Consider the following 11,752-nt stretch of genomic DNA (forward strand, 5'->3'; position numbering starts at 1 on the left):
CTCATCATACTATGGCTCGAGTCACGAGTTCATCTTCCGTTATACCTAATTTCTTAAGTATTATACTGTTGTGATGTATAGGTGGTTTTACCAATTCATTCAACTGCCAGCTGAAGCGTTAACCAACACTGTGACATCACCGCTTGGTGACAACATGGTAGCACCCTTGCCAGAAACCTATAAAATAATGCTACTTTTTTCTCTTGTGCGTTATTTTCACATTTGTAATATAAATATTGCTAATAGTAAGACACAGTCTTAATTGAATTAAGTTAGTTTGGTTTACCTTTTCATTTCCACTTTCCAAATGTAATAAAATGTGATTAAAAGTGCATTCTTTATTAATAATTATAAATATGCATTCTGTAAACATACAGTAAATAGATATAATGTTTTTCTGTAACAACATTATAACATTTTTGTCATGGTTTTGAGGTATTTGGCCCACATGCAGACTGACGGGGGAAAACAGGAGCAGTTTAAGATGCTTATTTGACTACACAGAAATAAGGTCAGTGTTTAGAGTTCTGCAGGAAGAAAGAGGAAATTGATTAAGACTAAGGAAAGCAAAATAAGCCTGCTCTATTGCTGCTCTGCTTACCGTCGGGTACGGATAACCTATCCGGGGAGGGTGAGTGGAGGACAGGGTTCTGTATCCCATGGTAGGAGGTGGCTGAGTGACAGGTGGGACTTAGGCGGGGGCCCGAGCAGCACAGCAGCGGTGGCAGGTTTAAGGAGCAGCTGAAGGGACCAGTGCGAATCCAGGGAAGGGATCTCTTGTCTGACTGGGTAGTACTGATGGGGGCTTCGAGGGGAACGCCAGAGCAGAATCTGATCAGCAGGGATTCGAAGGCCAGTCCTCAGAGCACGAAGACTGGAAGTGAGCATTCCAAAAATGTAACAACTTGAGGCAGACAGGTTAGAATCAGGAATCCAGAACATCAGGTTTCAGAGATCTGTCGACTGGACAGAGGGCCTAGGCGTACCACAGCGGTTAAATACTCTGGCGTCCTTCAGCAGAGTGAACGCTCCTCTTAAGCTCAGTCGAGCAGTCTGAATGAGCCGCAGGTGTGGGGCCACACCCACCTGTCAGCAACAACCATCTGTGGAAGAGAGTAAGCAGAGCAAAGAAACACAGAACCCTGACAATTTTGCAGTGGCTATTGAAAATATCAGTGGTTCCTCTTTTCAATATGAAAATGTGACAGAAGTTTAGTCTTGGAATAAATCCAATCCTCTTTCATTTCTGGGATGACTGTGCTCACAATTGCTTTCTGTTTAACATAAGTATATTGGTCACAATAAAGAAAGGGCAGTCATGGAAGACATTAATAAATGCCTATGGCAGAAAAGTGACTTTAAAGTTGAATGTCACAGTACTTTCTTGTGCTTCTGTTCTTGTTCTATCTCATTTTTTTCTTACCAATTTTTTTAAATGTTTATTGCTACAATAGAAAGAGTAGAGGCAGGGAGGAGATGGATCAGAGGCAGAGAAAAAATATATATATATATCTGTGTGTTAAAATTAATTTGAGGTTAATTGATGTTTAATTAATTTATTGATTAATTGATAATTAATTAATTGATGGTTAATTAATGTTTGTTGCCATAACAGAAAGAGCAGAGTCAGGGAAGACATGCACCAGAGGTCAGCATCAGGGAGAATGACACAGGGTCACAGACAACTTACATAACTTACGGAAAAGAGATCTATTGCAGGGTGAAACACTGTAGGTAATAGGGGGAAAAAAAGGAAAATTGTTTGAAAAACTGTTGTGAGATGAGATGTTAGACTGTGCCTATTCTCAGCCAAATAGAAGTAAACTTGAACCTGTCTATGCTAGGAGCCATGTGGGGAGTTGGGAGTGAGATGATGGAGAGCAGTTGCCTCCTAACTCTAGACAAAGGTGAAATATAGATACATGCCCTTCAAGGTGTTTTAGACTCCCTAATGCTGTGAATGGCAGATACAGCTGTTTTGAAATGTTTTTTTTTATCTGACTAGTGAAAAATGAATGTCTATGATGAACTCAAAGTTGTTTCTCTTGGGAAGACCCAATGTTCGTGTGTGAGAATTCTCTTTATATGCACGGGTGGAAAACCACCCCACTAGAGCCTCACTAACATTTCAACTGTGAGCATCGTTCTCCTCTGCAGAGTAAAATAAAACTATTTCTTCCTTGCATATTGACTCTCAGCGGTCAATTTAATTCACACTGTCTTTCACACAAATGTTTTTGTAATAGACAGCACAAAGAGAAGGCCATGTGTCAGAGCCCTTACTGTTGTACCACTGACAGTTAAGAACAGCCTGCAGATCAGTGCTTTATAAATAAAGGTGGAATGGTAGTTATAGACCATGACGTAGTTCTGTATCTTCATTAATTTCTTACATCTGTGCATATTTGACAAATGTATGATCTTTCGTGCTTATAATGTATGTTCATGCCATTCAATAAAATGTTGCTTATTTAACCGTTGCTCACAGGAATGGAGTATTACTGATCTCTTCATGTTCATTGTTTGGTACTTCTGGCTGCTAGTTCAAGATGTTCAAGGGTTAATATGATCCTAAAATGGAGTTTCATAGCTAAAACTTGAAATTATTTTTAGTATATAGTTTAAAGAACTAGTCTAGTTGGTCCGCTGGTGTTGTACTGTGACTGGTTGGGATTATTTGGTGCTTTAGCCACTAAGAAAAGGTGAAATTGAATTAGAGACACTCTGAAAAATGATCCATCCTCACTTCTAGGATGATGGTTATGCCCTTGGATATGTATGTGGTAACCGGGTTGCCACCATGAAATATATCCCCCACAACCTTAGTGTTCTGTATAGTGCTGTCAATCGATTAAATTTTTTTAATCACGATTAATCGCATCAATGCCTGAGTTAACTCGCGATTAATCGCATTTTAATCGCACATTTTTTTCCTGATTGAAAATCATTTAAATACTCTCGATGACATACAAAAAAATACATACAGGCTAGGTTTGTGCCAATGTTCTTTTTTTAAAATGAAAACAGGTCACAGACACTGATTTATGCCAAAAATAACAAATATGTAGCCAAAAAAAAGGCCCTGAAAACAGGCTGATGTAAAAGACAGTCTTTACAGTTAATACAGTCTTTTGAACAAAGACAAGCATTTTACCCTACTGCTATAAAATGCAGTAGTTAACATTAGATGTTAATTAACCAAGGTAATAATGAACAATTTTCAATCAATACATCAAAATCAATAGACCGACATCACTAGATGGAGGTAGTCTTTTCAGCCTCTTAACAAAAATGAGAACACACACACACAGACACACACACACGATACCGACCTGTGGCATACACAGACGGCAAGAGTGCGTAGCAGATTCCATTTCACCTCAGTAATCTGTTTTCTCAGCGTATTTCAGGTTGCTACTAGTTACCAGACACTCAACTTGTTTGTTGGTGGTGGGGCTTAAAGAAAAGGCACTAGCGTCACCCAGTGTATGAGCGTCTTTTTCCCCTGAGGAGGTCCACTCTCGAAGCCTATGAGAAATGCATAGACTGGGGGAAAATAGCCCCGCCTTCCCGCAGGCTGCAGCGGGATGTACTTGAAAAATTGTACCATAAAACCACATAGCGTTAATCTCACGTTAAAAAAATTATCGCCGTTAAAATGGCCTCGCGTTAACGCGATAATAACGCGATAATTTTGACAGCACTAGTTCTGTACAGTCATTGATGTAGATCTTCTGTTATCAAAATTAGCAATTTGTATTTCAATTTGGAATTTTAAATAACTTTTCTTTTTTTAATTGGATAAATTATTGTTCAATGTTCAAATTCAATGGCTTTGCCACTTTTCTTCATGGCAACAGCCAATAAATCCTTTAAAAGGTGGCAATCGGTGGTACACACTTTTTAATTTGATGTGAAATACTGATTACTAAATGCATTTCATTGTAACTGCGACATTATTTAGCTATCTGGTACTCATTTTATTGATTAAAACTTTTTTGGTTTTTATTGTCCTTAAAAAATAATTGAATGTCAAAGATGTTTATTGGCTTGGTCCAGGTGCAGTAAAATATAGCCAAATGAGTCCCTTTCAACTCAATATTCTACAGTTGGCATGATATTCTTTTCTTGGGATGTTGCACTTGGTTTAGGCACAACCTCTGTCCTGATGTCACATTATATGATGTCCATATAATCAAATTTTTAACTTCTTGGTCAAGAGAGAATTCCTGCACAGGTCTTGTTTATTAAAAAGATACTTGGAATCCATACGCTTGAAAAAGTACAGAAAAAAACTATTTTTCTCTATAAGTCATACTTATGCTTTGAAGTTTGCATCCAAGGCATGTTTGGCCATCCTAATAACCACATTCAACCATAAATAGTTCCTGCAAAGGTCTGCATAATCGTCACTGTGTATTTAAATGAACCAGCTGGTTGATGTTATTTCAAAATTACCAAAGGCAGACACAAGCAACAACAGTTTCTTGTACATGCATGCACTACACAGGCAAATTAAGTTTATTATGCTGAAAAAAACCACTATGCTACTATATTATACCTATTAAGAAGGCATGATTTTTTCTTAATCCCAAAACCCAATGGATCTGATTTTGCATACTATCAAAAAAACAAAAAAAACAAACTATGTCTCAATGTCTGTAGTAATTTGATTTTGTTTTTTGTTTTTTTGTTTGTTTTTTCAAAATAGGGGGGTGATACCCTTCTTTATCTTCAAACCTCAACTGCACCTCTGACTGTCCAGCAAAGATAGACAGCAGGAAGTGACAGAAACAGTGGTAAAGTAAAATCACATCTGGTTTGGGGAAAATACAAACCAAAATGGTGAAATACAGTGTACTGTAAAATCAAGGACATGATATAGTGAAACAGTGATAGTATTGAAGCAACAAGTGGTCTTCTGTATATGTTTTGTGGAAATTGCATTCAAAAGATCTGATAATATTGGCAGAATTTTTTATATACTGTACTTAATTTGTAGCTTATTTACTGTTGAATAGAGTTACTGACTTTTTCAAACCACTGGTCACATTCATAAGTTGCCACTGTTCTTTTTTATGTCATTCGACAGCTCTTTCAATAATAGGAAGTCAGCAATTTATGGTCAACAGCCAGAATCAAACTGAGCATCTGTGGTTCAAAAAGGGCAAGCTGGATTCATCATGCTTAGTAACAATGTTCACCTTCATTTGCATCTGATAAGAAAGTGTAGCTTTTTTTATTTAGAAAAGTCTTTGCTGGGGGTTGTTTTTTTTTTCTTTTTTTTTTTTTTTCTTTTATTTAATGGGAGGTGGGAAGTAAGCAGGGTTGTAACTATGTAAAAATGGAGGGAGGTATTTCTGAATTTTTCCCCATACAGGACGAAACCATGTTCAGCTGCACAGGAATATCTGTGACAAAACAATAATGTATGTTATCATGCAGGGGGATTCAACTTGAGACTAAAGTTTATATACTGTATGTGATAAAGAAAAAGAAAAGAAAAATGAAACATAATAAAAAAAACTAACAAGTTTCACTCAGGAGGTTGTGCTTTCTCCGATAAAAAATAAACTATTACTATTTCATAATCTATTAGCTTTTTCCTTAAACTTTTTATTCAAGTTTTACTTCACAATTCTTGGCCTAGTTAAATTATTTATGATTGCTTTAAAAGTCCACTTTCTATAAAAGCAGTTTCCTGACAAATTTGTCTTCATTTATCAAATTATGCATTTTAATTTGGCCAATTTGAAGTACATTGTTTTTTTAAATAATGCTTAATTAATGATTATTATTTGTTTAACAAAGGTTTCTAATTATGTTATGTATAAACAACAGATGGTAGTAGCACAGCAGGGGCTTCATTAACAGAGACAGAGCCATCAAAGTCATCCTCTAATTGGATTTACTCTGAACTCAGTCCACCCTGCAGACTGTGAGCAATCAAATAGTTATTTTAAACTCTGAGATAGTCCTGACTCACGTATTAATAATCTAAGGGAATTTTACGAGAATTACATGGTATAGTTTTATTGTTTAACTGAAATTATGATGACATGTTTTAGATTATCTTGGCTTAGAATCACAGCTAAGTGAAGATCGATTGCAATAAATAGAGATGAAAGTTAATCACAATTTTCTTAATCAAATGACTATCAAATGTCTGCAGACTGATTTTACTGATCAGATTTCCACATTAGTAGTACCAGCTGGAAAGAAAAAATAAGCACATTTTCTGAAAAGAAAGAAATTAGAAGCACCCTATCTCACTTGGTGATATGGCGTTGTATTCAAGAACAGCAACCTGCCATTGGTAATAATAGAGGACACAAACAGGATGACTATTTGTAAAAGATCCTCTGCACCAGTGTTCACAAGCAACTCATATTAATTACCCAGGACAGCTGGGAAAAGAGCATGATCGGCTGCAAATTACCTCTGCAGAGGTCACAGAGCGACAGACAATAAAGATCTTATTGGTGCTGCGTCAGGTTGGTCGGCTGGTGAATGAATGCAGATGAGAGCGAACATGTTAACAGGCTGGTCCAAGGTGAACATTTGCATATGTGAAATGGCCTCATCTGTCTCAGGTGTTTAGTTCATACTGTGAATCACCGCAGGCATAACAGTAAAACATGCTGAACTTTCTAGCTGGGTAATATTACAAGCTGTCCAGTTTGTAGAGGTCAGAGATCAGCATGCCCTCAGATGGTACCCATGTGGCCTCAGAAAGGCCATAGATGGTGGCTATGAGTCGACTTACTCTGTTTGAATCTAGATCAGTTATTCTCTATTTTCTTATTCTCTGTTACTATCTTAATGTGAAATAGGACAAGAATCGTTTTGCAATAAAAAGGTTGTGTTGGCCTTTTAAGGGGTGACTTTAAGCATGTACTGGAGACATTGCAGTGTAGGGTAACAGATAGACGGCAACTTGACTAAGTGCAAGACCAGTTTTCAACTACATAAGGTAAAACGTTTTCCCTGGGTCAGTGATGAGGGGCTGTTTAAATGAGGGATGTAAAGTATGCTTTGTTTTTATTCATATGTCTGTAGCAGTAATTTGAGAGATCTAGGAGGGAATCCCTCTTGTGCCTGAGTGCCTGTGGATGCGTGCACACTGCATACATCAAAGCGGATTAGCTCCAGGCACTGATTAATTCCATCTGAGCTACCGTGTTAGAACAAATATTGTTGAAAAGCACCTGCGTCAGTGATGACTGTGGTTTGCACTCCTACAGCATCATGCAACTTTAGGTGTTTCTTACTTACCACACACTTGACTTAAATAATCAGGTTGTTGACAGGCCTCTGTAGTGCCTCATGCCATGCTTATAATGTAATAAAATAATGTAAAGTAACCTTTCATTAGAAACACTAACTTTAAGCTAGCACCCACCTTCCATAATAGGCCAAGGGCGTTGTCATGATGGGTCTCTGAGTTAAGCCCAAAATGCAGAACACACACGGAGACGGGGTAAAAGTTCAACAGAGTTTATTGTGGTTCACAAGCACACGATAAAGAATTAAATCAGGAACAGGTTCAGGGCTGGTACACTAAAGTCTTGACTGGGACCGGAGACTGTTGGTTAGCAGAGTTAGAGACCAAGATTTGAGCTTCCAGCTCACTGCAGAGAACAACAGGGAATATCCACATAGGATTCTTCAGGGTGATTCCACATAGGAACCTTCAGGTTGGCTCACCAGGGCAGATTAGCAGGTTAAGCTCTCCTAGAGCTTCAGGCTTGAGACTGGTTTCCTGTGATGCAGCTCTCCCGGAGCTTCAGACCAGAGACAGGGTTCCAGTGAGGCAGCTCTTCCTGAGCTTCAGACCAGAGACAAGTTTCTAACTAAGATCAACACTGCGGCGTGGAAGCAAGGCCTGGCAGAGCTTATAAAGGGGAGGTCTCCTGATGAGTCGATTAACAACAGGTGTGCAGGAAGACTCCAGCCCTAGGAGACCCACGGCGCAGTCTGCTGGAGACAGAGGGTAATCTCCAGATCCCAACAGTAACTCCAGCCCTAAGGGAAAATAACAAAGAGCAGAAGAGGATCCTCAGCGCCCTCTAGTGGGCAAGCCTGAGGATCCTAACAGGCGTAGGTTTGATTTCAACTTTGGTAGGGACACTTTTGGTCTTCAGTTTCATTCATTGGTCTGATGTCATTGTTCCTATGCAAAAATATGCATGCCCTTTTTTATGCTTGATGTGAGCATCGAGGCACTTTTTTTTTTCTTAACAGTGTCCTGTCTGGCAATGTGGCAATAAGAATAATTGTCTTGATGCCAAAAAGAGCCCAACAGATTTTACTTTCACAAGTGGAGCAGTATGGCTATCGTCATAGTGTTCCGCTTGTTTCATGCGGAAAAATTGCTTTATTATAATTATGCAGGGAGTTTTACAGATTATATGGACACTGCAATGTAAACACAATAGAAGAGGAAAAACTGAAAAAAAGGAGAAAAGATGAAAGAAAGAGGAGATAGAAGGGAGACAATGATAAAACATGGGGCACATTTTGTTTAAAGAGAACAGCAGCATTTCTTGCAACATTAATACAAATCTTATAAGCACTACACACACTAGGTGCTGTTTATCAATATTTAAACCATCACTGGCTCTGACGAATGTGGAATTAGTATGGGAGAATTATCCTGCCATAATGCAAACCAAATTGAAATTATGTGCTCTTGCATTATGGCAGGATAATTCTCCCATAAATTAGGACTTTTTTCCGCTTTGAAAAGGTTTTCATTTAAACTTAACAGCGACTAAGACGGTGCCTTTTTAACCAAATATATTTTAAATTTCTCTGTTATATGTGGATTTATCCTGTGTTTTCTTTTGAAGATATAGAATTGTGCAGAGGTAAACAGAGGTAAACCCCACTCGTATTTATTTATTTATTTTTTTTATCTAATATCCTCTCTCTGTATCATGCAAAATAATACATTCAAGGGACAGCAAATAAATGTATTGCATTTACATTTGCACTGAAACTATAAGAGGAACTGACACTGAGCATTTAAAATATTATCTTCACTATAGAAGTTGTAAATGTCACATGCAGCTCTACTGATTAGTTTCTTTCTTTCCATTTTGTCATTTTGTGTCTGGCTCAGTTGTTGTTTTAACTTCCTGTTTTCTTTTGGTTCACTAATTACTGTTGTCCTTTCAGACTACTTAACTTCCTGGGATTCCCCTTTAATCAGCCTTCCTGATACTGCTCACCTGTGTCTTGTTGCCAATTGCCTCACCTATTTAAACTTCTTCCTCTGCAGCCTTCTTTGCCAGTTAATCTTTGTCACTTGTGTCAAACGTCGCAGCCTTTATTCTACCTTGCCAAGCAGTTAAGCTAGTTGCTCTCTTTGTTTTTTGACCAGACTTGTTTTTTTTATATTTGTACCAGTTGCTCCACTCATTGTGCAGTAGCACACTAAATAACTTTTTTGACTTAATTTCCCTGAGTTGAGTCCTGCATTTGAGTTCTCTTTGGTTGCCTCTGACAGTACATATGGGCTGTAGTCACTCTTTGTAGTCCATTTCTGTATTTTATCTAGGGCTGTAACAATTAATCATGTTAATTGATTATTTGAATAATTGTAAGCCAGGCTTCAAAGGGAGTTTTTCCTCTCCACTGTCACTACAAGCATGCTTAGTGTGAGGGATTGCCTTGGTGTCAATGATGCAATCAACTGGTTTTCCTTAGATAGATAACTGAATTAATTTGACTGTATGATCTGGTTGAATTGTAAAGTGCCTTTGATGATGACATGTTGCTAATTTTTGCAATATAAATAAACTGAATTGAATTGAATTTGATCATGACTGAAAAGCTCAAAAATGGCTGAAATGGCCCATGATACAACCCAAGACATGGCAGAGTCTTTTGGTTGGCCTCGGAGTACATGAGGCTTACCCTGGAAGTAAAGCTTGCAAGAGGTGTTTTGGGGACTCTCTGATGCCTCTGCGACCAGTTCTCAGATAAAGCAGAAGACCATGAGTACGATTATACATTTTTATAAAGGTTTTGTGGGCTTCTGATTAGCACTCAGACAACAAAGCTCAGGGCTACACTGTCTGGCAGAAACATGAAAAAATATAACGTCTCAAGCTCACCCTGTCACAGTTAGATGTGTCTGCTACTCTAACTGATACTGTACCACAGATGCAATCAGATATGTACTCTAAGATTTAGTAAATAAATATTTATTCCTACTACAATCATCAAATATCTCAGATTGGGCAGTAATTGAAGAGCATAGGCATATAACTGATATTCCTACTGCTAAAGTTAGGATAATTTGTCAGCTGCTTTTCTTAATGAGTAACATTATTTGTGGAGAGCAGCTTTAAATGCATACCTCTGAATAGAAAATGATCTGTAATTTGTAGTTATATGGGGTACATTCTATGTGTGCATGTTTGTGCGTATCTACATTTGGACAGACAGTTAAATATATTCTCTGTGCACCAGCTGACATCAAAAGACAACCCAGCAGGCGAGTAGTGCTTCCATTGATACTTCTGTTATTTTAGTTCTAAGAGCAAACAGGAGCTGTCAGCCATGTCTGTATTTGAGTGTTTAGTCTGTGCGTGTATGTCAAAACATATCTTAATATAATTTAGAAGACTTGCCAAGTTGCCAGCCTGGCTGCCATTCAGCGAGAAAAGAAAAGTCACAGCTTTGCTCCACTAAGTAGTTTGGGTTTTTGTGGTTGGCAGTGTAAATCTCTCAATGTAACTATTTGTGTGTGCGAAAGAGAAAATGAGAACTGACAGTAAAACACATAGTGTGTACCACGTCTTGCGTAGCCTTTTCCTTAGCGTCACTGAAGCATTGTGACCTATAGTGCAGTCCAACACAAAACACACCAGCTAAACTCTGAGATGCTACACATCCTATCACACACAGTGACATAGAATGTGAGTGTCCTAATGTAGAAATATAGTTAACTTGAAAGAGAAAAGACCTGATGGATGATGCCATTCATTATTATTTATAAGGAATGATCATTTCCTGTCTAGCAACCTGAATTAGAGTGGTTCTCTTTAAATCAAAGTGCAATCAGCGAAAAGGAGAACAGGCACATTACAACCTTAAATAAATATGATATGCTTTAAATTAAACAAAAGTGTCCCATACTTTGGCTAATAAGTTATCTTTCTATACCTAAGGTTTGGTCATAATGTAGTTTTGTTCTTTGTAGTTATTTTGTTTGTATGTCTTTTTATTCATTTCATTGTACAGCACAATTAATCATCTGTTTCCTATTTAGTTGTGTGACCTTTAATACCAAACTGACAAAAAATATTCTAAGATAAAGTTTTATTATTTAATTGATGGAGATCAGTCTATAAGGTACAGGTTTCCCAGAGCCTCATTTTCTTAAAAATAATTTGAAGCGGGATTAGCCATATGTTGGCATAAGCCCATATGGCAAAAAGCTATAACCTGATAACTATACTGTAATAGCAGATCTACAAATAAGTTATTGTAACATATTCTGTACATTGGTTTGTGAGCCACATTCATTTCCGCAGTTGATCTGGTCTAAATCTATACAAAATTTGCATGCAGTTGCAAAGAACAGTGGTTTAATTTAACAAATCCTTAAAAGATCTATAAAGTGTCCAGTCTTTTAGGAGGAAGAGTATCAGAATGGGTGGAGTTCAAGTGTGTACAGGACTTCAAAAAATAAACAGGCCATATCTGAGGATATTCATGATGAATGGGCATTCCAAGAGGA

This window comes from Cyprinodon tularosa, unplaced genomic scaffold, assembly GCF_016077235.1.
Source record: "Cyprinodon tularosa strain WSP-4 unplaced genomic scaffold, ASM1607723v1 ctg522, whole genome shotgun sequence".
Lineage (NCBI taxonomy): Eukaryota > Metazoa > Chordata > Actinopteri > Cyprinodontiformes > Cyprinodontidae > Cyprinodon > Cyprinodon tularosa.